This window comes from Sciurus carolinensis, unplaced genomic scaffold (genome assembly GCF_902686445.1).
Source record: "Sciurus carolinensis unplaced genomic scaffold, mSciCar1.2, whole genome shotgun sequence".
Taxonomy (NCBI): domain Eukaryota; kingdom Metazoa; phylum Chordata; class Mammalia; order Rodentia; family Sciuridae; genus Sciurus; species Sciurus carolinensis.
In genome coordinates, this window is record NW_025920122.1 from 2952100 (window position 1) to 2976385 (window position 24286).

The 24286-nt window shown below is 51.8% G+C and overlaps 1 pseudogene; it reads left to right on the plus strand.

Moving 5' to 3' along the window:
- Positions 1-24286, plus strand: part of LOC124973809 (WSC domain-containing protein 2-like) — a 41728-nt pseudogene that overhangs the window by 14368 nt on the left and 3074 nt on the right.

Consider the following 24286-nt stretch of genomic DNA (forward strand, 5'->3'; position numbering starts at 1 on the left):
TGCCCCACCATGCATAGGCTTGGCACCCATGCTGATCACCACCAACAGGTTGCCCCATCTCCCTGCCACACGTCTCAACTCAGGTGTGACACCTGGCTGGCAGGAGCAGAGGTGGTCTGTGGAATCCACGCTGGAGGAGGGTCAGCCAGTGGGTGTCTGGTGTGACTTGGTGTCTCTGAAGGGGCAGATTTTGCATGCTCAGGTCTCCTTTATGCCCATATTTATGTTATGTGGATGGTGACACTTAGGCCATCTGAAGTGATGGCCTCCAAGTTAGGAAGACTTACAGGGGAAGCTACTGCATCTAAAATATGCCAGTAGATGAGGCAGAGCCAGATAAGGAGATTTGGGTTGTACTTGTCCTTAGTAAGACATTAGTCAGACCTCCTTAGCTACAGTTCAGTTGGCCGGATAATCTGGACCTCCTCTCTCTCTGTCTCTATCTGTCTGTCTGTCTCTCTCTCTCTGTCATACACACACACACACACACACACATGGTCACAGTTCACAGATATCATGATCACCTGGCATCATAACCCTCCCATAAACCATCAAAGACTTTTCCATTAGCTGAAGTATATCCACCTCAACACGCAGACATCACTAGAATCTGTTAGGGTGAGGTGTGTTGTGTTCCCGTAGCTGGGTGGGTGCTGGGAAGCCGTCCCTAACACTGGCAGGAATACCGTGGCACCCCTCAGCTTGCCTGCTGCCATTGCCCTGGGGGGCAGTCGTGAACCAGACAGAAGCATCTTTGCATCATGTCCAAGAGTGGGGATCTTGGTCATTTCTACTGAGAGTGGAGCCCTAGATTCTCAAAGTCCACCCAGTTCTGAACAGTCACTGTACAAGGTCTGCAGCCTGAGCACCTTCAGCTGGACTCTGAAGGACAATCCCAGCCTTGTCAACCTCAAGGCTATTGTGGCTGAGGGTTGAATGGAGGCAGCTTGGATAAGAAGACAGATGGCTGCTGATATGTCCAAGGGGGACTCACAGTGAGCTCCCAGTCGACAACATGGCATCTGGAAACAGTCTTGAGATCTTTCCTGAAACAGACCATTTGATGAGCTCCCACTGGACCAGGTACACGGAGGCTTGATGGGGAACCGAGCACTGTCCCTCCCCGATAGCAATAAGGTCGGTACAACCATGCATGGGTGGTATATTCAGAGGACTTCGGGAGCTGCATTTGGGTTCAATTGCATTCTAAGGAGGTTCAGGGGAATGGGAACGCCATGTTCTCCAGTCACAAGCAGAAACCCAGAATCAGCAAAAGTCATTGGTTGCATGTCACATTGGTGACACCTCCTTGGTGTCTCCATTTTACACATGTAGAAGCTCAGACTTAGACAGCAGAAGCAGCTTAGTTGAACAACCCCAAGGAGGCTCCAAAGAGTAGAGGGTATGTATGGGGGCCTCAAAAATGCATATGGTTGTACCTGGTGGATAGGGGGATAATATTTAGACTAAGGGCAAGTCACCAAGGAATGGGAGAGAGATCCAGGCAAAGGAAGTGGAGTCTGCAGAAACCTAGAGGTGATTTCTGGAAATAACAGGCAGGTGTGGTTTTTTCCCAAAGCCATGTCACCTCTTAGGGACCCATCATGGGCTGGAACCCAGGTCTCCCAGTTGGGGTGCTCACTCAGTCCAGTACTGTAGACACCATGACCCCTTGAATTGGACTCAGGACCCATCTCCTCTTGGCAGGGGACTCCTCAGCTCCAGCTTAACTCCTCTCCCCAACCCTGGCCCTCCTTCTGCTTTGTTCCCTGACTCTAAGCAATATGAAACCACCAAGGTCTTTTCTCTGACTTTCCATGCCTGGGATCTGTTTTATGCATAAATGAATCAGAAAGAGGTGCCTTCCAAGCCACTGGCACACGACCCTAGCACGTATCACATCAGAAAGAGAAATAAGCTAGCGCTGGAGGAAACATGTAGGCAGAAGCCAGATTCTCTGTGCAGAGTCGTTACTCGGTATTAACACTGTTTCCTAGTGGAGTTTCCCTGGAGATCCAAAGGAGGCTGCTTATCTCCCAACACTAACCTGAATGGGCCTCTGCCTGGGGTAAGGGACCAGCCCACCTTTTTCTGAGCCCACAGGGTGCTTTTACTGGCAATATCTGCAGGCACCTGCTGTTCTGCCTTGACACAGACTCCTGGACACCTGGACTCTGCCTGGTTACAAAAGAACCAAGAAATGGTCTTCCTCCTTGATTGGAGTCTTAAAAAAATGGCTATTTAACCCAGGAGAACTAAACCATTGGGCCAAATTCCAAGCCCCTTTTTGTATTTTATTAGGGACAGTGTCTCACTGAGTTGCTTAGGGCCTCGCCAAGTTGTTGAGACTGGCTCTGAACTCACGATCCTCCTGCCTCAGCCTCCCAAGTCACTGGGACGACAGGCATGCGCCACCACACCTGGCTGAAGCCCATTTTTGACAGTAGTTTGCTAACGTGTCTGCAAGAGTGGCTCTCCTCCCAGAGGGAGACACCTGATAGACTTGTGAATATTATGATTTCATAGGGTGTTGCCAGAATCTTCACTGGCCTGAAAGTCTTGCAAGATTTGGGTTGCAATGTTCCTTAGAAACACGCTGGGCTGCTACCTGTCAGACTTGTGGGTGGCTGTGTGCTGACTGCCCTTCTGTGGGGCTGAAACCCAGATGACAGCAAACTGGCCCTGCCCTGACTCTAAGCAGTCTGTCTTATGCATCTTGAAGAAAGGCATTATGAAGTTTGCACTATTGCTGGGAAAACAGAGATCCCTGATTTGTGCTGCAACTTCACACACCATGGACAAATGATGAGAAGGGAACAGGAAGTGGCACAGCATTTGCTGAGTCTCAGACAGTCCTAAAGTCCATTCCAGGGACTTCCACCCAGCTGTGCAGGGAACACATGATGAGACCCACTTACAGATGAGGAAAACTGAGGCTCAGTGAAGTGAAGACACCTGCCCAAGGGCACAAAGCTAAGGGCATGCCTGCCTAAGCAGATGCCCTTCCTTCTGAATGCCAGAGTTCCCCGCATATGAGAAGACATCTTCTCACTGCTGTGGAGAGCAGGAGAGTGTCGGGAAGGACAAAAGATCCCCTGGTTGCTTCATTTTTGAAGAGAAGAGAGCTTCTCACCCCTGAAGGGGAGAGCCAGGTGACCTATGTCCCAGAAGGAGGGAAGTGGAACATCAAGGGTCAGGGCTGTCATTCCTACTCACTGTGCCCAGATCACCAAGGTGCAGTAGAAAGCCACCTGCAGAGAGAAGCAGCCTCCGAGAGGCTGCCCAGGCTCCTGGGACTTGAGCTAAAGAACTCTGCTGACTGAGAAGGCTCTCCAGCCCCTGCACTGAATGTCAGGAAGCCCCTGTGACTCAACAGTTTCCCACCCCCACCTCCCAAGCATACTGCAGGAAGATTCTCCACCCTGGAATTGACTTCCCAAACTATCCTCTGGCCCCAGAACACACCTTGACCAAAGAGACACACAGTGGTAGCTTCTGATGGTCTCTAGCCCTTTCAGACCTCTGAAAACCTGACCTTCTTTGATATTCAGGACATTCAGGTGAGCCCTCCTCAACAAGCAGGGGACTCAGGGACTCATTAGCAGCTGCTTAAATGCCAAAGGTGACCAATCTCTGCAGAACCATGACAGCAAAGTCTTCCTTTCTCCTCTCCCCATCTTTTCTAAGGACAGCAAGCCAGGAGCCGGGCCTTGGACTGCCCCTTCCTCAATACCAGGTTCACAAGGCTTGCTCCTGTCCATCTCTGAATGGCCCACCCCATATTCATGCTGCAATCCTACACGTGAGCACTCTGAGGCTCTGGGATACAGGGAAACTACCCATGGTCAAAAGCTGAGGGGTGTGGAGTTGCCAGTTGGTGCTTCATGAGGAGAGCTTCTTGTTCTACAGGTGATGATGAAGGGTTCCAGAGGGGAGAAGCCCAATCGGGCTAGAGCTGGCATCTCCTGGTCATAAGTTCCCTGTTGTGTGGCCAGGACTGCCCATCCTGAGTCTGTTGGTTCAAGGAAGTACCAAGGCCTTCTGCTGGGACACCAGCTGGCAGACCTTCCAGGACCCTGGGTTGTGGCTGGACCCTCGAGGCCATCTGAGATGCATGCTGATGTGGCTCTATCAGACTGAGCCCAGGAAAGGTGTGCCCAATGGGGGAAGTGGGGAGGCCAGAGCACTTGGCCATGGGACCCCAGGTGAGGAGCACATGGACCCTGACAGACACCCCAGTGTCTTCGGTTACTCAAGGTCATGGCTGCAAGAGGCTGCAAGAGCAACCCCCAATAACAGTAAGGAGGACCCAAATCAGCAAAGGGACCCCAAAGACCATCTGAGATACATCATACACAGACACCAGAATTGTCCCTGGCTGTGGGCATCAGGCGTAAGGGTCCCGAGTGCTCTTGGCTTCCTGGTGAGGGCCTGCCTGGGCTGGTCCCCACCCTTCCTATTTCTCTCCGTGTGGTACTGGCACTGGGGAAATAGCATGTTCCAACCAGGTGCCAGCTGCTCATGGAATTGTTGGGAAATGCCAAAGCCCTGGTGGCATGGAGCTGGCTGGGATATGAGGAGGTGGGCACAAACTTGGCCTTTCTCTGTGCTAGGTGGTGGGGAGCCCTCCAATCCACTAACTGTTGCCAGGCAACCCAGAGAGAGCCCCTGGGGTCATCCTCTCCACATGCACAACCCCCCCGTAGTGAGACTGGACTCATGGAGGTGTGATGGTGACCACCCAGTGTCCGCACAAGTGTCCTCAAGCACACAGAGGACAGCTGGACACCCATTGCCAGGAGACCAGCCAGGCAGGTGGGCACATGCCTTCCCTTTCCCCTGGATGACCAAGAGATCCACGAGGCCCTTGGGTCTCCCTGGGATCCTCACCATTCAGCATCCACAGGCCTAATGGGAGAATCCATGCCCATTGCCACACACAGACAGGCACACACATGCACACATGCAGGGACATAGGCTGATGCTCACATGCTAGTGCACAGCAGGTCACACACCAGGAGCGTGTGCGAGATGCATGCTCAGCCTCATGTCCCAACACCTGAGCACACCTGGGTGCCATCGGGCTTTCTTCCTGTGGTGCGCTCAACTCCTGCCTGCCACATGTGCAGATGAATGGACACACCCCACAGCACATGCCCAAACTCCAGTCACCCCTTCCCAGGCAGCTCTCTTGGGACCTGAGTGTCTCAGACCCCCTGGGTGGTGGGAGGGGCTCAGGGAAGGACCAACCGTGGAGGATGAGTTGGGGGGCAAGATCCCTTCCTTGCAGGGCTGGGGAGCAGACTGAGGGTCCAGCACAGTCGCAGGGAGCCTGGGACCAGCCCCACTCCCTGAGTGCTTGTGGGGTTCAAGGGAGCCGGAGCTGGTTCTGGAGCAGGCCAGCATTGCTGGGGTCCAGCCCACTGGACTTTCTGGTTAAGTGAGGGCCACCCACCCAGCTGTGGCCTGCCTGCCCCAGTGCCCTGCCTGGCACACTCCCTGAGCCTCAGAAATGGGCTTCCCCGGAGCAGCCATAGGATGGGAGGCTGCCCAGGGTTCCCCACAGTGTCTGAGTCTGATGCTTCCTTGTCTGGGGACTGGAGGACAGACAGTCCAGCCTTCCAACTGCCAAGACACGAGGCCATCAGAGGCAGCTCTGCACTCTTCTGGATATTTCCATGACTTTAGGTGTGAGGCTCCTTGACTGGACTGACCTCTGCTTCCCATCTGTGTGGGAAGCTCACAGGGAGTTCACGGGAGGTCACTGCTGGCAGCTCTCACACCAGACTGGGGCCAGAGTCAGGGAACATGAGGATACAACTGCCTGGTGTCACCACAGCATGCTCCAGAAATTAGCCATTTAACCAAAATCAGCTGTCCCTGGTTTGATTTGACACCACAGTGAAGGACTTCTGACCACCAGATATCGGGTGGTAAAAATAATCACTCGAATGTCTTTGGTGGCTAAAATTTAAAAGCATCATTGGTAAACACCCCCAACCTTCTCAGGGAGTTATTTCATATCTGTTTCTCTGAACATATAGACACCTGTGTGTGTGCTAAAGAGTGTCCAGTTGTACCTTATGGACACGCCCAGGTCTATTACAGGTGGAGGCATCTGATTTCTGCAGTTGGCTTTGCTTTTTCCACAGGCTGACGTGTTTCTGAGATGAGCCTCAGTAAGGTTTTGCAAACAGTGGCTCCTTAGGTTCCTCTAAGTCCTGCTTCTGTCAAATGTGAAGTGACTCTCCATGAACTTTGTGGAGTCTTCAAGAGAATGGGACCAGCTGATGTTTCCAAACTGCTCAACAGTCGGGTACAGTGGTGCACACCTGAAATCCCAGGGCTCCAGAGGCTTAGGAAGGAGGATTGCGGGTTTGAGGCCAGCCTCAGCAACTTAGCAAGACCCTAAGCAACTTAGTGAGACCCTGTCTTCCAAGAAAAAGGGGGACCGGAGATGTGGCTCAGTGGTTAAGTATCAAAAATAAAATGTGCTCATCAGAGTGAACAGCACATAATAGGAACTTAATGATTGGCACCTATCTATTCTTGTGCTTGTGATTGAGATCCACACAATGTCAAAAGTGTCCTTTGTTTTAGGTGACGGCTGCTTCTGGGAAGGTATGTTCAACTTGAGATCTGAGAAGTAATTGAGCCTAATTTTAAATGTGCATGATACAAATTTGACAGGAGTCACTTCTTATTTTTTATTTGTCTTTAGTTCATAAAAATATATATTTCTCATAGAAAGAGTAAGAAAGGAGTTGAGCCAAAAGATAGACAGAAAATTTACCTCTAATCCTATGGGATCTGAGTTCTCTGACATACAACTAACAGACTGTGTGGATATACACATATTAAGAGATTTATTTTTAAGGAGTTGGTTGGCATACTGTAGGAGTTGGCAAGTCTGACTTGGTAAGCCAGGCCAGAAGCCTGGAAATGCAGGCAGGGTGAATTCTGCAGTCTTAAAACCAAATCTTCCTCCGCAGAAACTTCAGCTTCTCTTCTTAAGGCCTTCAACTGATTAGACAATGTCAAACTGTATCATCAAGGGTAATCTCCTTTACTAAATAATCATAGATACAAAATTACACAATACACATATACACAATGTCTTCACATATATACATATCTTCACATATACACATATCTTCATGGCAATATCTAGACTTGTACCAAACAACTGGGCACCTTGGACTAGCCAAATCAACACAGAAAAGTCACCCCTCAGACCTACTTTCCAGAAACATCATCATGAGATTTCTATTGATAGGTTTTTTTTTTCTTTACAAAATTGATACTTTAGTGAAACTTTATATTCTTGGATTTTATTTAATTTTGTATCTCAAACACATCTTCACTTGATAACAATAACCTTTAACAGGGGCTGAGGTTGTAGCTCAGTGGTAGAGCACTTGCCTAGCATGTATGAGACATGGGGTTCCATCCTCAGCACCGCACATAAATAAATGAATAAATAAATTAATGAATAAAATAAAAGTCCCTCCACAACTAAATTAAAAAAAATTTTAAAAAGCTTGAACACCATTACTTAAAATGGAGGCATAGAATTCCACCATTGGTGTCCTTACCTAATCTATTTGTCTAATCCCTCACTGTTGGACGCCTCTGTTGTTTCCCATCTTTCACTTGAGCAACCTTACTGATGACTCTGCACAGCACAGGGGACACCCTCATGGTCCCCAGCTGCGCCCACCCAGGTTCCCTTTAGTACAGTGACTGCTGGAGACGAAGCTCACACTCGACCCCTGCTATGGAAAGTAGCCACTGGACACCCAGGGGCTGTGAAGGGGCCCCCTTCCCCAGGCAGGCAGCCCACAGTCAGGGGCAAGTCCCGTGAGGGAAGCAGCACATGAGGCCAAGGCCAGTCTGCTTTTCCTGAAGGTGGGACAACTCTGGGGGCAGGTCTCCCTCCCGAGCTTCCTGGGCCCCCAGCTGAGAGCACAGCTTCAGTGAAACACTGTCTTATGTGCTGTGTCCAGGGAACCTGGGCGAGGACAAGGGCTCTGAATGTTTTCTAGGAGGCGACTTCTCTGGGGGAGACAGCAGTGGATTCCACACTGCCCACACTGCAGGATCATGATGGGATCAGGAGAATCCTCCATGGACCATATGACTTCCCCAAACAGGGCTTTGCCGCCATGAACCGGGAAGTGGCACGTCACAATGCTGCCGAAGGGAAGAGGATAAAGTGACCCAGGAGGAAATTCATCTTGGGACCTGGATTGTTGACAAAGATGCCAGCCCCAAGAAGAACATTCCCTCGGTTATAGAGCACATTGACTCTGAACAAGCTTGTTCAAGATAAAAAAAAAAAAAAGGCCTGCAATTGCTCTTTCTGTCTCTGTTTTGACTTGCTGTGTGATCTTGGGCAAGACTCTTGCCCTCTCTGGGCCTCCACTTCCAAGAGCTTCCTCTAGAAGGTGTTTCCCCCAAGGACATCTGACTCCTTCTCAGTATGACTCTGCTTTTTTCTTCCTGTTCTTCAGATGGAAGTGCGGTATTCCGAGGATGCTTCCAGACCTCAGAACCTCTCCCTGGCTTGTGACAGCCGCCATGCCAAACATGTCTGTGGACAAGTGTGTGGATCTCTGCACAGAGAAGGTGAGGCAGGGTCCCTCCTGCTCACAGCACTCAGTGTGGGGAGAGAGTCATGCAGCATAGCTGTGGGAACCAATGCAGAGCCGTGAAGCAGTGACCCGGTTGGGATGGGCGAGGTCAGACCATGAGAGGGGGTTGTGGTCGTTTGATGGGGACCTGAAGGGGTGGGTTTCCCTCCCTCTGAGGGAAGGCTCAGGAAGGTGGTGACATTTGAATGGGGCTTAGGAGTGTGAGCAGGAGGTTTCCAGGCCAGGACAAGGACAACCCATCAGGGACAGTCCCCATCACTGCTGGTGTGAGCACAGATGCAGCAAGTGGCGTCCAGAACCCTGGGCACATGACAGTGGTGCCCACAGGCCCCTTTCATGGCCAAAGATCCTGGGAACACTTCCTCCCCAGCCAGACAGTGGCCAGATCAGGAAGGAAGAAGGACCTTGCACTTCCCAGGTCCCCCAGGTCCCAGCACAGAGCTGGATGCAGAGCTGGCACCTGAGGTGCCCAAGGAGCCCATTATGTGACCTCTCCTGGGCTGAGACCACCCAAGTCCTGGCCTCCCAGCCTCACCATCTTGGTTCCTCGCTCCTTTGGCTCCTGATCCAGGAGCATCTCTCCCGAAGGCCCAGAGGCAACAGCTCAGAGTGTCCTGTCCTCATGGGGCCTGCAGTTCACTTCCCACCCAAGCTGTGGGTTTGGAGTTTTCACCCCCATTTCCCAGATGAGAAAACCAAGACTTAGCTGGTAAAGGCCGCCACCTGAGCTCACGGCACATGTGAGCAGGGCAGCTGGGGTGGACGCTGGGGGCCACTCCAAACTCATACGCCTAGCTCCTCAGCTTCCCTGGGCCCTGGAGGACCTACAGGTGGCAGACCAAGGTGGTGAGGTCACATCGGCCCATCAGCCTTCCCTGCAACTGGAAGAAAGTGCTGGAGATGGGTGGATAGGAAGCCCCACTGTGAACCGCCCCCTTCCTGTTTACTCAGCTCTCCTCAGGGGCCCTGGGGCACCACTGAGGACATTAGGGGGTGGGGAGACAGAGCTGCCCATGCCCAAGGTGGAGGGTCTGAGATTTAGAGTGACCGAGGGGACCCCCTGCATGTCAGTGTCTCTGTCTCTGCTCTCCAGCCAAGGACCACCATTCCTATTTGACATCTGGCAGAGAGAATCCACACTTTGTGACACAGTTCTCTGGGTGTGACTAGGGTCTGAAACCAGATTATTCCTGGATTCGGGGCAACCCAGGACAAGGCGGGGCTATGGGTCTGGTTCAGAAGCAGGTTGGACCGGGACAAATAAAGCAATCAGGGGCAGCTCTCTCCATGCAGGGAAGAGCACACAAGGGTCAGGCTCCCTTCTGGCTGAGAAGAACCAACTCCCACAGCTGTCCCCCAAGCGTGGGCTGAGTGTCACCATCAGACGGAGGGGCACTGACTGTGGCGTGCTGCCTGACAGAAACATTTCTTTTCCAGTTCTTTCAAGTCCTCCAGGAGAAAACTTCCCCTCAATGCTGAAGTGTCTTTAATATGTCCCTCAACTGATCTCTCTTTTGCAGAAAAATGCAGCTGACCCCCAGGTTCAGAGTCTTGGCAGGTGAGAGTGCCTAGGTAGCATTTAATTCCTCAGTAACCGCAGGGCAGGGGCCTCAGGTGTCCCAAAGATGACTGTGTCCTCATAGGCTGGAGTTCTTAATGTAAAATGGTGGAGTTCCTGTAGAGAGCCTTGTACATCTTGCCGTATGCTTTAACTCATTTCTAGCAGGACATGATGGTGCATGCCTGTCATCCCAGCAGCGAGGGAGGTTGAAGCAGGAGGATTGCAAGTTGGAGGCCAGCCTCAGTCACTTAGTGAGGATCTAAGCAACTTAGCAAGACTCTGTGTCAGGATAAAAAGTAAAAAAAAAAAAAAAAAAAGGCTGGGGATGTGGCTCAGTGGTTAAGCACCCCTGGGTTCAATCCCTGGTACCAAAAAACAAAACAAAACAAAACAAAAATCTTCACCTCTAGATAACTTACAATCCTAACACAATGCCAAGGTATATAAATAATTTCTATACTCTAAGGAATAAAGAAAAAGAAAATATCTGTGTGCACATTATCAATATATGTGCAATTTTTCCCTGAATATTTTCAATCCACATTGGCTGGATCTGCGGACCAGGAATGCCAGGCACAGAGTCTGGTGGTACCTTGCTGTTTCTATAGGACTGAGCGATTGTATTTAGTTTCTGGAAATATGCACAACTTCTCCGTGAGTACTTCCTGTAGGAGTGATCAATTTCCCTTCAAATTTTTAAGTTTCAAACACTGAGTTGATGCAGGCAATTGAATAACAATCCCAGGTACCCAGACAGGCAGGATCGCAGGGGTCGCTCGCGCATGGACCAGGAACCCTGGAGCCCAGGGAGGCCCTGGGCCCGGGCATAGGGGTGCAGATCTGCCCCAGATTTGGAGTCAGGGCATCCCGGGCTTGGTGACATGCCTGCTTCTCCTCCCCACCGTCCCCAGGAGTACCTGCTGGCCGCCCTTGCGGGCACCCCCTGCCACTGCGGCTTCCCCATCATGCAGTTCCCGCTCCACCAGAGGGAGGAGGAGCAGCTGTGCATGAAGAAGTGCAGCACCGAGGAGTTGGAGAGCTGCGGGACCCCCAGTCACTGTCGTGGACCAGAAGCAGGTCCAAGGTGAGCCTGCACACACAGAGCCCATGTGATGCCCGCACTCCTGGCCATTACCTCCAGTGGAGCCGCAGCTGGAGAGACCTTGCAGGCCACAGGGCAGGGGGCAGGGGCAGGGGCAGGGGCAGAGGGGAGGGGCAGAAGGCAGGGGCAGGAGCAGGGGCAAGGCTGGTGGACTTGGCGAGGCCTGGGGATCCTCCATAGGGGATAGAGGAATGCCCAAGCAGGAGGTTCTGAAGACCCCACCTCTGTCCCTCATAGGACCCTACTTCTGTCCCTCATCACCAAGGATTTCTGGTGGCTCTCCTCTGAGCATAGAAGCATCAAGACAGTAGAAAGAGGCCCAGCACTCAGAGCTGGACTCTGCTGAGTGACTTTCTTAACCCAGGCGCCCAGCTCAGCTGGTGCATCTGGGTAAAACAGAGCCACAGTGATTCACTAGAAAAAAGGCTGCTCGTGGACGCGCAGGCACCTCCAATGGCTCCTGCAGTTTCTTGTGGCACTGTGGCTCTTTGAGAACAGAAAGCATTCTGTGACCTGATCCTAAGCTGTGGGCCCTTCTTTAAGTCACCAGATCACAAGGTCAGAGGACCTAGAAAGTCAGGGTTGCTGGGTGTAGGGAATGAGAAGGTGGGGGCTGGAGAGGCGTGTGCGAGCTTCTTAAGGAATTGGTATGTCCTAGTGAAACAGGGAGAGTTTACAGTTGGGTTACAATTCACACGCAACAAGTCACCCCTTTCAGGGTGCCGTGGGATGATCTGGGGCAATCGTGGATAGTCATGAGACAATTGGGATCAAGATGCAGAGCATCCATCACCCAAAGCTGCCTCCTTGGATTCCTTGCAGCCAGTGCTTCCCACCCTCAGTCCTGAGCAACTGCGGCTCTGCTTACTGTCCCTGTTCTGCTAGTTCGGCATGATGTGACCTGCATCCACATCTGAGTTGCTGAATGTGTCGGCACTGTGCACCATTGATGGATGGATAGGCACTTGCGGTCTTTCCGGTTCATTTACATACAAGTCTGTGTGGCCATATGTTGGGTTAGATCTTGATCAGAAGAATGATATTGATTTACATTTTCATTTTTAATATTTTGATACAATTTTCAAATATGTAAAATTTACCAAAATAGAATGAACACTTTAATACGACCCGAGTGTTCACTCTCCTGAACTGAGACAATGGTGACCTGACTCTCAATTACCCCTTATTGTCTCAATGTATTTCCTAAGTAAAAGACAGCTGTCCCAGGTCACCACCAAACAACCATCAAAATCAAAGCAGCATCAATTCCACATGGTCATCCAATCCAGATTTTGCTGATAACCAAGTAGCAGTCCAAGAATCCTATCCAGGATCTTGCTGTCTGTCATTGCCATGTCTGGGGACTTTCGTTAATTCCTCAGTCTGCCCTGGTCTTTCCTAACCTTAACCTTGTAGGGAGAGATTATCTATCTTTGAGTTTATCTGTATACTTACATTAAAAACCACACGAGTTGACAGTGTCGCTCAGGTTATGATCCCACAGTTGAGTTTGTCTGGTTTTACCCATTTCCTTAAGTTAACCATCTCCACCAGTTCCACCAACCTCCGTGTATTAATGTTTTCTCCAAGTTATCATCAGTAACCAAACTCTAGAAAGGAAGGCTTCAAGAGGAAGGAAGGGGAAAAGAAGACTCCATTAAATTAGGGTCTCTGGGCCTTTCCTATCTCGCCCATCCTTGGGAATGTTTCAAGTAATGACTGGAGGGATGAGGTGTCATCTGATACAGCAGATCTCAACTTGTGCTGTGCATTAGAATCTGGGAGACATTTTCAACTACCCTTGCCCAAGGTATACCCCAGATAATCAATCACAGTGTCCAGGAGTGAAACTCGGTTCAATGCATTTTAAATTCCTGGGGTGACTACAGAGTCAGCCAAGGTTAAGAACTAACAAGGCAGATTACTTTTATGAAGGAGGTTATAATAATGATCAAGTCATTAACTCAAATGGTACTTTCAAAGGCAATATGGTGATAAATAGGATAGAGTGTAAAGAAATTTTTAAGAGTCATACATCTCCATTTTCAACTCAAAGGCTTATAGAATTTTCTGTTTGGATATTTAACAAGCATTTTGTTTCTTGAAATGGTGTCCAGTGAAGACTAATAAAGAATGTGGCTCCCTGGCTAAAAAAGGGAAAAGAAGAAAAGGCCCAGGCCCCACCAGCTTCAGCATGGACCCACTGTGAGGTCCTGGGCAGTCCTTTCCTCCCCTGGCCTCAGTTTCTCCAGCTGCAAAGTGAAGTTGCAGGTTGCTGACCTCCCAGTCCCTCTGTCCCTGGTGGCCATGCCTCCTTCGGTTCCTCCTCCTCTCCCAGCTCCTCTCCCTGTCTCACTCTGCTTCCATTTCCATTGTTTTTACTTTGCTAGTGGGGATCACACCTGCTGCTCTGCTCTTGGGGCCACCAGGTGTGGTGGTGAGGAGGAGGATGAAGATGGTGGTAGTGATGATGGTGGTAGTGATGATGGTGGTGATGGTGATGGTGATGGTGGTGGTGATTGTTGATGGTGGTGATGGTGGTGGTGGTGAGCAACACTAGGGATTCCTTGAGTTCTTACTTTGTGTCAAACTCAGTACAGAGTCCTTCACATGCATTTTCTCCCTGAATCTTCTCGGCTGTAGTATAAGGTGGGGACAGTCATCATGCCTCTTTCAGGGAGGGAAACAGAACCAGTGTTGAGGGATTTTCCTGAAGTCACACTGTAGCCCTTTTCTCCTGGGGCATCATGAACAGTACGTGGCACCTAGGGGGCATTCTGTGCTGGACCACAGGGAAAGCCCCTGAGGATGTCCTTGCAGCAAACCCACTGTGCACCCATCCTCAGGCTAAGCCTCATCTCATTCAGTGATGGGACATCATCAGTAAACTGATGATCAGGGCTGTTTTATAGATGAGAGACCCAGAGGGGTAGGGAACAGGCTACAATTACACATCCAAGAAATCAATTTGCTTTCAGGCCTCCAGAGCCCTTGCTAGAAACTTCTACCCAGGGTAGGAAGAACACTCCCCACACCCTCTGAAACCTGAAGAATCAACAAAACACCTCCGCCCACTCATCTCCCTATAACTAGTTTGCCATGTATAGTTAGGCAGGTTGGGCACTGCACAATCATGATGTCTGAGGAAAATGGTGCCCCAAAGCCAGCCTGTGGTGGTCTGCAGATGACATCACATCTGCCCAGTAGAAAGTTACCTTTTCCTGATTTGCACAGAAGTGCTGTAAGAGCTGGAAGCAACCCCATCAGTGGTTTCCCCCTTGTCGGGTCCGGAGGGGCTCCAGCAGTGGCCAGCCTGGCTGCTTCTGTGGCAGCTGAAGTCCTGCTCAGAGCCTGACAGCAAGCCTGGCTCTTGGCTCTGTCTCCATTGCATGGAGGAAGGATGGATGTCTGTCAGCGTCCAGGGCTGTGTTGGTTAGTCTGGGAGAAGCCGTGTCTCTCCACCAGAGTGGAGAGCCCTATATGGATTAATTATGCTGTGACCATGAGCAGCTTTGATGTGGCCCAAATAGATGCTGAAATCCTTTCAATAGCAGATAAAAAGCCTCTAACTGATGAGCTTGCTCATTCCCAGTGTCCTACCTGCAGGTTCCCAATGCTTCTCAATTTTTCCATGTCACTCTGGCCACTTCCGTACACGGGGAAGGTTCATTGGCTGCCAGGAGCCTGGTCCACCGAGGCTGCCATGTATTGGGTGCCTATGCATGTTCCCGATGGGAACTAAATTATCATTGAACATTTATCACGTGGCAAGCATCTGGGAGCTCTTTACCTGGCTTCACTGACACAAACTTCCCAACAGTCTCATGATCTAAAGGCTGTGATGACCATTTTACAAATGAGATAACAACACAGAGAGGTTGAGAAGCTTGGCCAGAGTCACAAAGATAAGACAGGGCACTCAAACCCTGGTGCTCCAGGACCCAAGACTGCACTGTTAGACCACAGCTCTTCAACAGACCTTGAGAATCTTTTACATTCCGTATACCCAGTTAATCCTTTGAGGTTTATGAACTCTGTTTTATAAGTGAAGAAACTAAGGCTCAGGGGAATGAAGAGTCATGTTCAATGTGTCAATGTCGGGAAGGTCCAGGATGAAGCCCAGGTCTGCCTGCTTCCCAAGCTGAGCAGATGCTGCCTGCAGCCTCTGCCTGACTCCAGAGGCTTGAGGCCCAACTAAGCTTTCTTTTTAGTGTGGAGAATGAGTCTCTTCCTCTGGGTTATTCCTGACTCCCAAGAAATACTTAAACAGAGAATTCTGTTTGCAGAAGTGAAGGAGCCAGCTCCCTGCCCCCACACCCAACCCTTCATTATAAAATAAGTCAAACCCGGAGAAAAAGAAAAAGTTTCAGAAGGTGCAGCCCTGTGCTCATTCCAGACTTATGTCTGTTCACCTTGTGCCACATTGACTTGACCAAAAAGCTCTCTCCTGGCCTTTCCCTGGGTCCTTCTCATTTCTGATGCATTTTGGAGTAAGTTGCAAACGTTGTATGGCACTAGGCTTCTCATGAATACTAATTGCCTGTTTCCTGGGGCATCTTTGAAGTCCCATTCCCATAGAGCGAATCACACAAACTTTTAAGTGCGCACACCAATGACCTCCTGGCGATTCCGACTGCTATCCAAACACAGAGTGTGGTCTTTCTGTCCGGAGTCCCATCGCCTGGCTCCTCTTTGAAGTGCGTTCCCAGGAGAGCCACTCGCAGATGACCACACCAAGGTGCTCAGGTGTGTTCTGGAGAGCTGGCCCCTGGCCTGCAGCAACAGCTCAACCATCACCCTGGCCCTTCACAGGGCGTGAGCCGCCAGCCAGTGCCCTATGTTCCTCTTCAGTTTAACCCTCCCAACACCTGCAGGCCATCAGTCATTCCATTTTACATCTGGGGAAACTGAGGCTCAGTGGAACCATTTCCTCAAGATCACCCAGGAAATGAGGGGCAGACCTGGTGTTTAAATCTAGGACTTCAGACCCATCTGCCCTCCCAGAGGCTTGTGTGTAATCAGTGAGACTCACGGTGGAACCTCAATGAGCCTGAGCTAACGCAGAGCAGGTGAAACCCTGGGGAGGAGCACCAGAGAGCAGAGGGATCCGCTGCTGCCAGGTGGACAGGACCTGTGCTTGGGCTGAGTGTAGCACTGCAGGATCTCTGGGGACCTCAGGGACCTCAGGGAGCACTGCTGCAGGGGTGGGGCTGACAGTGGAGGGGGCAGCCACCATGGGACATGTGACTGTGAGCGGCTGGAGAGACACTGGTCCTGGAGACGGTGGTCCTGGGGTGCCAGGCCAGCTTCCCTTCCAGGCACAGGGGCCCAAAGAAGCCCCTGGGCCCCAGAGGCTCCGGCAGGGTTGTGGTGGGAGGTGCCGGGGCTCCCTTTCCATGTACTCTGCCAGTAGTGGCCTCCAGAGCACTTTAGAAAGTCAGAGGCTGGGGAATATCAGAAGGGTGCTCACCCAGCCCATTCTACAGATGAGAGAAGTGAGCCCTGCAGAAAAGGCATGACTGCTCTGTTGGAGCACGTTAGAGTATTAACAAAATCTATGCATGATCTCATTTAATCCCCATGAAAGCCCCACCAAGTAGATCTTGTCCTCATCCTGGTATCCAGCCCTTCTTCCCTCTGATCCCCTCGCGTCCTGCCTCCCACTCCCCACCCATCCTCACCCCCACTCATCCACCCCCAGAAACATTTGCCAAGGTTGTGGGGAGCCAGAAATAATCTCCAGGGAGGGTTTCTGACAGCCCCAGTGTAAAACTGTGGTCCCCTCCAATTGGGACGGAGCTCACAAGTTCCTGTTGTCCAGTAGTTTCGTCCTCCCCCTTTTCCGCATTGAGACAGGCAGAGAGGTGCGATTGCAGGTCACTGCATTAGTTGCCTGCTGTGTTCAGGACCGTCGATGCTGCAGGCTGTGCAGCCAGGGAGCACCAAGCTGAGCCCTAGATTGCAGGCGCGAGGCTGTGGGCTTGGCTCGTCTAAGTAGGTGCTGGGGTTGTCACCTGGGTAGAGTCCCCTCATGGTGCGTTTCCCCGATGCATCCCTTTTGTCAAGCAGTTGTGACTGGGATCACCTGAATCACTACTGCCATCGGCGATGTGCAGGAGACAAGCTGGAAGTGAGGTTGTGCCAGTTCCTGGGGTCAGGGAGGAAAGACAGAGGGGGACCAGGCAGAGCCAGCCCTGGTGCTCAGTGGGCCATGCAGGGCTTGGAGGTCAAGGGAGAACTTTGGGCTCGATCCCATCCTGGGGTCCCAGCGACGTGGAGGGCTCCCTCTGGAGAAGAGAGCAAAAGGCTCACTCTGCTGGCGGAAGCCGAGGCTGTGGACTCGCCACCCACCTAGCTGGCTGTCCTGGAATCCCCACTATGTGCCAAGCAGAGAGCTGGCCCCTGGCCTGCAGCAACAGCTCAGCATTATCCCTTTTCTTGCATTATCTCATTTAACCCTCACCTCAATCTTGAGGGAAGAGCCACTGCCCCATTTTACAGATGGAGAAACCAAGGCCCACAGAAGCGTAACTATGCTGTGCTGGGTCACAGAGCTGAGAAGTGGCCTGGGGTGAGACTCACACCCTTGTCCTTCTTGGACGGGGCCCTACCTGCTATCCTGCTGACCCTTATCTGTGCCCAATCCTTTATAGACAACTGCTGCACGGACAGAAGTTTCCTCCCAGCCAAGTCCAGGCAGCTGATTGCTCTGGCCAGCTTCCCAGGCCCTGGCAACACATGGGCCCACCACCTCATCGAGCTGGCCACTGGCTTCTACACTGGCAGCTACTACTTCAACGGTTCCCTTTACAATAAAGGTGAGGAGACGGAGGGGGCAGCAGGAGACCCACAAGGCAGAGGAATGCCCCTTTCTGAGCGCCGACTGTGCCAGGCAACTTGTGGAGGTTCAGACCACCACAGATGCTCTCCTGGCTGTGCCAGTGTGTGTGGTCTTGTCTAGCCCTGCAGAGGGAGCCTGGGTTGGGAGAGGGGAAATAACATGCCTAAACCACACAATCAAAAGCCCATGTCCTTTTCACTCTATCAAACAGGCAAGAAATTCCTAGGTTTCTTACTGAGGTTATAACTTTCTTGGCTGTGTGACCTCAGGCAAGCAACAACCTCTCTGATCCTGTGTGACTATGCACAAATAAGAGGTTGTAAAAGACCATGAATGGATACATGTAACATGCTCAGCACATAGAAAATAGGCTGAGTATTATGGTCTGGGTGCCAAGCACAGCCTGGGGCTGATAGCCATCCCTGAACCCTAGCTTGGGAGATCTCAGGGCACATGTCTTTCCCAGCGAGAGAAGCAGGGGGAGGTAGAGACTGGAAAACAAGGTCAAAAGGGTGAAGAAGGACAGGTTGAACGTTGGAGTCACAGGGCAGTAGGGCAGGGACCCCACCCTGGAATCCCATCTCAGTCTGTACTCATTTTACTGAGCACCTGTTATGTACAAGTCTCCATGCTGAGAGTGTTGAATGTTCACATCAGGATTTGAACTCAGACCCTGTGCTTCTGAAGCCTAGGCTGTACTGTCTTTAGGGAGATTTCTGCGAGGGACCCAGGCAAATTCGGTAGCAGTGGCCAGAGGGAACAGGTCAGAAAGCATTCCATGGCTCAGCCACCATCTAACCCTCCTGTCACAAATAGAAGGGTCCTTCAGGATCATTGATGTCAAGGATCCAAAGTGCATTAATCTCATGAGTCCATTCCAGTGGTCCCTCCTTTAAGATGATGTGTTAAGAAGGATTCTGAGGTTCTGTTCTCCCTCAGAAACAAAGCGACTTCATTCTGTAGAGCTGCCTGTGGTAAGTGTACATGGTGCACAGTGACCTGTAGGCCAAGCCTTCATGACCCCCAACCTCCTAACCTCAGAGAAGGGGACACGGACTCTGTGGACAGTCAGAGCATCGAACTTTCAGCCTGAAGGTTCTCCCTGAGGCTTCTCAGCGATGGGACCCTGGACAGGATTCTCCACCTCTTCCGTCTTAACTTCCTCATCTATACTATCTGGTCAGTACTGGACTCAGATTTTCCAAAGGGGTCCCTAGGCTCATGTTTGAGGCAGGAGGTGTAAGAGTCACCTAGTCTACGTCCAAGGGAGGTTGATCCCTGATGACGCTGAAGTTACCTGGAGCTCTTGAGTCTTCAAGGTCAATGTCGCAGTGTCCAGGGCCTCGGGTTTTGTAAACTCTCCCCAGGGGATTTCGATGCCAAGCCAGTGCTGGGACCTCCCAACTGGGGCTGACTGCCCAGTCCCCTTCCTTCCAGACCCACAGTGTCCCATAACTCCATCTCGCCCTGTTTTGATCTAGTCTTGCAGGAATAGCCGGGGATTCTTACTGGGGTGAGGTGTCTACTCAGATCCTAACTCAACTTTCAAAAAAAGAGAAAGAAAAGAAAATATAAACCTCCCATAAATACCTCTACCTCGAGCTGGGTCTGTTCACCCGGTCTCAGTCTGGCTGAGAAAGGCAGGGTGGCTGGTCACGGGCAGCTGAGGGGTTGAACCAGCTGTCCATTCACTGGGGGCTTCCCGGGAGCTCCTGGCCTGCAGTTGGGTGTAGGCAGAGAAGAACCCCCGGCCTCAGAAGCATCAGTTCATGTGGACACCACCGAGTCCCCACTGTCACCTTTGAAAGATGCTGTAGTGAACAGAGTCCTCATAACCCCTGAGGCAGGAAGGAGCCGGGGGAGGCAACCCCAGCCTCCTGTCCCCAGGGCAACCTCTCTTGGACATGAGACTCCAGGTGGAAGGAGCACTTCACAGTTTGAAATGCACCAGAGGCTTGCCTGTGCTGTCCTGGGACAGTGGGCTCTGCCAACCTACCCTTCAGCTCATCTGCCTGCTCTCAAGCTGCAGGTAAAAGCCACCTTTGCAAAGTCTGGAGGGCTGAGGTCCTCCTTGACCCCAGTATATCTTCTCCATAGCTCTTATGACTAACATATCCACATCACTGCTCCTCATACTGGGCAGTGTGACCAGGTATCAGATGTATACCAGGGTCCCAGCCCCATTCGGGGTGCTGTTTTGCTAACTCACTCTTAGGCGTGGGCACAGGGGACAGACTGGACTTTCTCCAAAGGAGAGAGAGTCCCAGGCAGAGATGCAGACACAGGCGGCAGGACTGGTGGACAAATACAGTTTGTTGGTGTCGTGCAGTGGAGGGAGTGGGGCTGGGGGTGGCGGGAAGGGAAGCCAGGACTGCATCTAGCTTGGCACCTGGAATGTTCTCTGGGAGTCATGGCACTGTCCAGAGGAGCAGATGGGACATGTTCACAGGCAGCACATCTGAGATGCCCTTCCTGGCAACTGGGAGGCTGCAGGCCATGCAGGCATGGATCATGCTGAAGAGGGGACAGTGAGGTGGGTGTGGAGGAGGTCACTGAACAGAAGTGAGGGACCGAGGCTCAGGTGTCCGACTTGGGACCTGAGTGGGTGACCTGGGGATGGTTCTGTGCTGTTCTGACCCCCAGTAGCTCCTGATGAGAGATTAAATCCTTTGGGGTTCTCACTTGCTGGATGCCTGGGGGCACCCCTGTCTCTTGCCCCTCCCCTTTCCTCCACTAAGAGAAGCCAGTGTTGGGATCCCCGAAGTCCTCCTGGGTCTGACCGGCCACCTGGCATCTTCTGCCCTCCCCTGCATTTTCTGTGTTCTTCTCTCCTCTCGCCCTGGCTAAGGGTTCACTCCACCAGGAGCCTGGTAAGGATCCAGATGGTGGCACACACCTCTCATCCTAGAGGCTCAGAAGTCTGAGGAAGGAGGATCTCGAGCCTCAGCAAAAAGGAGGCCCTAAGCAACTTGGCAAGACCCTGTTTCTAAATAAAATACAAAATAGGGCTGGGGAGGTGGCTCAGTGGGTAAGAACTCTGGGTTCGACACCTGGTACCAAAAAATTAAAATAAAAAAAAAATAAGAGATTGGCGGGGGCCGGGGGTGGACAATAGAGTCAAGGAGTGAAGGAATGAGGGAACCTCTGTCCCCTTCCCATCTCCTCCTCCCACTTCCCTTCCATGGGAGGCTTAGCATTTGCAAAGTACAGTGCTCTCTGCCTCTGTGTCCATCTGCACCTTCTCGCTGTCTCTCAGGATCCTCTTCTCTCTTCAGGTCTCTGGAGGGTCTGCCCTGTCTCGCTCTCTGTGACTGTGACTCCAGCCACAGGAGCCTTTTGCACAGCATCCTGAGGCAGCTGCCTGGGAAGCCCTGTCAGAACTCGCGAGTCAAGTGGATGCTCCCAAAGAAGCCAATATTCCGGTGACTCTTAAAAAGTCGCGGATTTAAATCCCTGCCACATTAATGAATGGAGGGCTGGTCTCCTGTCAGCAGCGGTGGGGAAGTGCACCCCTGGTGGTGGGGTCAGTCATTCTGCTGGCCCCAGCCTTTCATCTGATTCCCCTTGATGCCCGCAGGTCACCTTAGAGGACTGCCTGGCCACCCACCCCCTGCTGCGCTCAGGAAAGCACATGCCTGGATTCTCAGCACCTGCTTTCTAGGTGCTTCTCTATCTGGCAGATATTCTGCTCGGTGGAATCCCCCACCCCACGACACCTCTGGGGCTTCCTCTAGAATCACTCCTAAGCACCAAAGTCTGGAATCTGGAGCTCTCTCCCAGTGGGTCATTTTTCTCGTTCATGTTCGCTTTTTAATCTCCATAAATATGACCTGAGGTTGACCCCATCGCAAACAAAGAAACATGCCTCAGGTCCCAGGTGAATGGGGTGTGGCTGGGCGTCCCTGGACCGTCTGGTTACATTCCTGATGATGTATTTTTCCCCTTGGAGTCTGCACGGGCTCCTGTGTACCCCCTACCTGGCTGCCTTTCCATCGCTGAGCTCATCACGAAATGGAGCTTCGTGAAAAGGAAATCACAAAGGAACCAAGGTCCCTGTCAGGCATGGTCCCACCAATGCAGTGCATGACATGAAACTGCCCACGGGGAAAGTACGGAGGTCACATCAGCTTTGCGACCCACGTGCACACTGGAAGGGCAAAGGTATGACCTGGGAGCGGAGCAGAGGGCCCAGGTGCAGGGGTCAGGGCGACGGGCCAGGGCCTGGTGGGGCCTCTCGTGCATGGAGTCCAGGAGGTCGCTCTTGAGGGGTCACATTGCAGTCCCTATGCAGGGCGGAGCTTCTCGGGGACCCACCGACCACCACACCCACAAGCATCAGCCGCCAGACCCCAGCTGTTACCTGGCTGCAAGATCCCTGGGACTCAAGTCCCAGCACTGACTCTTAGAAATCTCCTGAGGTACCTGAACTTAGGCTGAGCCTCTGCAGAAGGGGTGAGAAGATCACAGGGCAGGAGAACCTCTGGATGTCATGTGACATCCAGGCAGGTTGAAGAGCCCTATCCTGGGAATCCAGAGACACGAATCCTGCCCCAGGCCAGGAGCTCTTAAGAGCCCAGGTTCAGAGCATCATTTCATGAATCCTCCCAACCATCCTGGGTTGGGAGACTCAGAGAGGTTAAGTGACTGTCCTCAGGTCACACAGCTGGGAAGCCACAGGGTTGACCCCCAAGATGATCTACCAGAGGGCTGTGTATGGATAAGCATCTCAGCACAGAGAGCAGCCCAGGCTGGTAGCCAGAGCTTGGAACTCAGATCCAAATTCTGCCATCTGTGTGTCTCTAACACCTCCGGGTCTTAAAGTCCCATAGTGCTGACCTGATGACCTCTGTCACCATGGTCACCACTACTGAGCCTTATTGATAAGGGTTAACTTCCTAAACTCCTACATAATCCTCCCCATTTTATAGTTGAGACAACCCAAGTTCAGAGAAGTCAAGGAGCTTTTCCAGGAGGAGAGGGAACAGGGAGTCGCCGTTCAGGGAGTTCAAAGTCACCGTCATGCCCGATGATTAGGTTCCGGAGAGCTTCTGTGCAACAGGTGCCTGTAACCAACAAGAAGGTGTTCTGTCCTTAAGTTTTGTCACATCTCAGGTGGAATGTTCTTAGCACATGTGCGCACGCGTGCACACGCGCGCGCACGCACACACACACACACACACACACACAAAGACACAAGGAGACACAGAGGGGTGAGAGAAATGATTCTGACCTTCATCGTAGTGAGAGTAGCACCACTGTATACACAAACCCCAACTTGCCAAATCGCAGATATTAAATCACATGTGGGGTTTTGCATATCAGTGATATCTCAGTCAAGATGAGGCAGGAAAAGGAGTTTTTCCAAGAAGTGGCCAAACTGGGATCTAAACCCGAGGACTCTTGCTCCCGAACTCAGGCCCTTAGGGGCCCCGCACTGTGATCATGGATACAGATGGCTCTCGATTCATGACGGTTCAACTTAATGCAGGTTTGACTTATGGTGGTCCCAGAGCATCTCCAGCCAACCATTCTATTATTCAGTGCTTCACCAGTGAGTCCACACTGTGTTCTATGTAGGCTTCATGTCAGATGGTTTGGCCTGACAGAGGAGTGTGTTCTGAACTGGGAGGTTTGGTGTGTCAGGGGACTACAGGTGTTTACGTGCAATATTTTCCATTTGTAATGGTTTGATCAGGGCACCTGTCAATGAACTCTTTTTTTTTTTTTTTTTTTTGCATTGCTGGGGATCGAACCCAGGGCCAACTGAGCTATCTTCCCAGCCTACATCATTGAGCTCTTGGTGGCCGTGAGCCACCTGGTCCAGAGCCATGGACACGCAGCAAGTTCTCTGTGAATGGGAGCTGATGTGAGCTGTCCCCAGGTCCAGCCACCAGACCGCAAAGCCCCAGCCCCTCCACAGAGAAGAGTTCTGCATTGGTCTCCTCATGCGAAACCTTGGCCCTGCCTGACCAACTGTGCCCCTGGATTCCCAGCTCACTCGGGGGCTGGTGTGTCCCTCTCACAGACCAGCTTCTTCTCCCAGGAGTGGGGGGAAGCTAGGACTGTGTGACATGCATTCACTTATTCCCAGGAGTAAAGAGGCCTCTAAATTATTTAACTGCAGAACA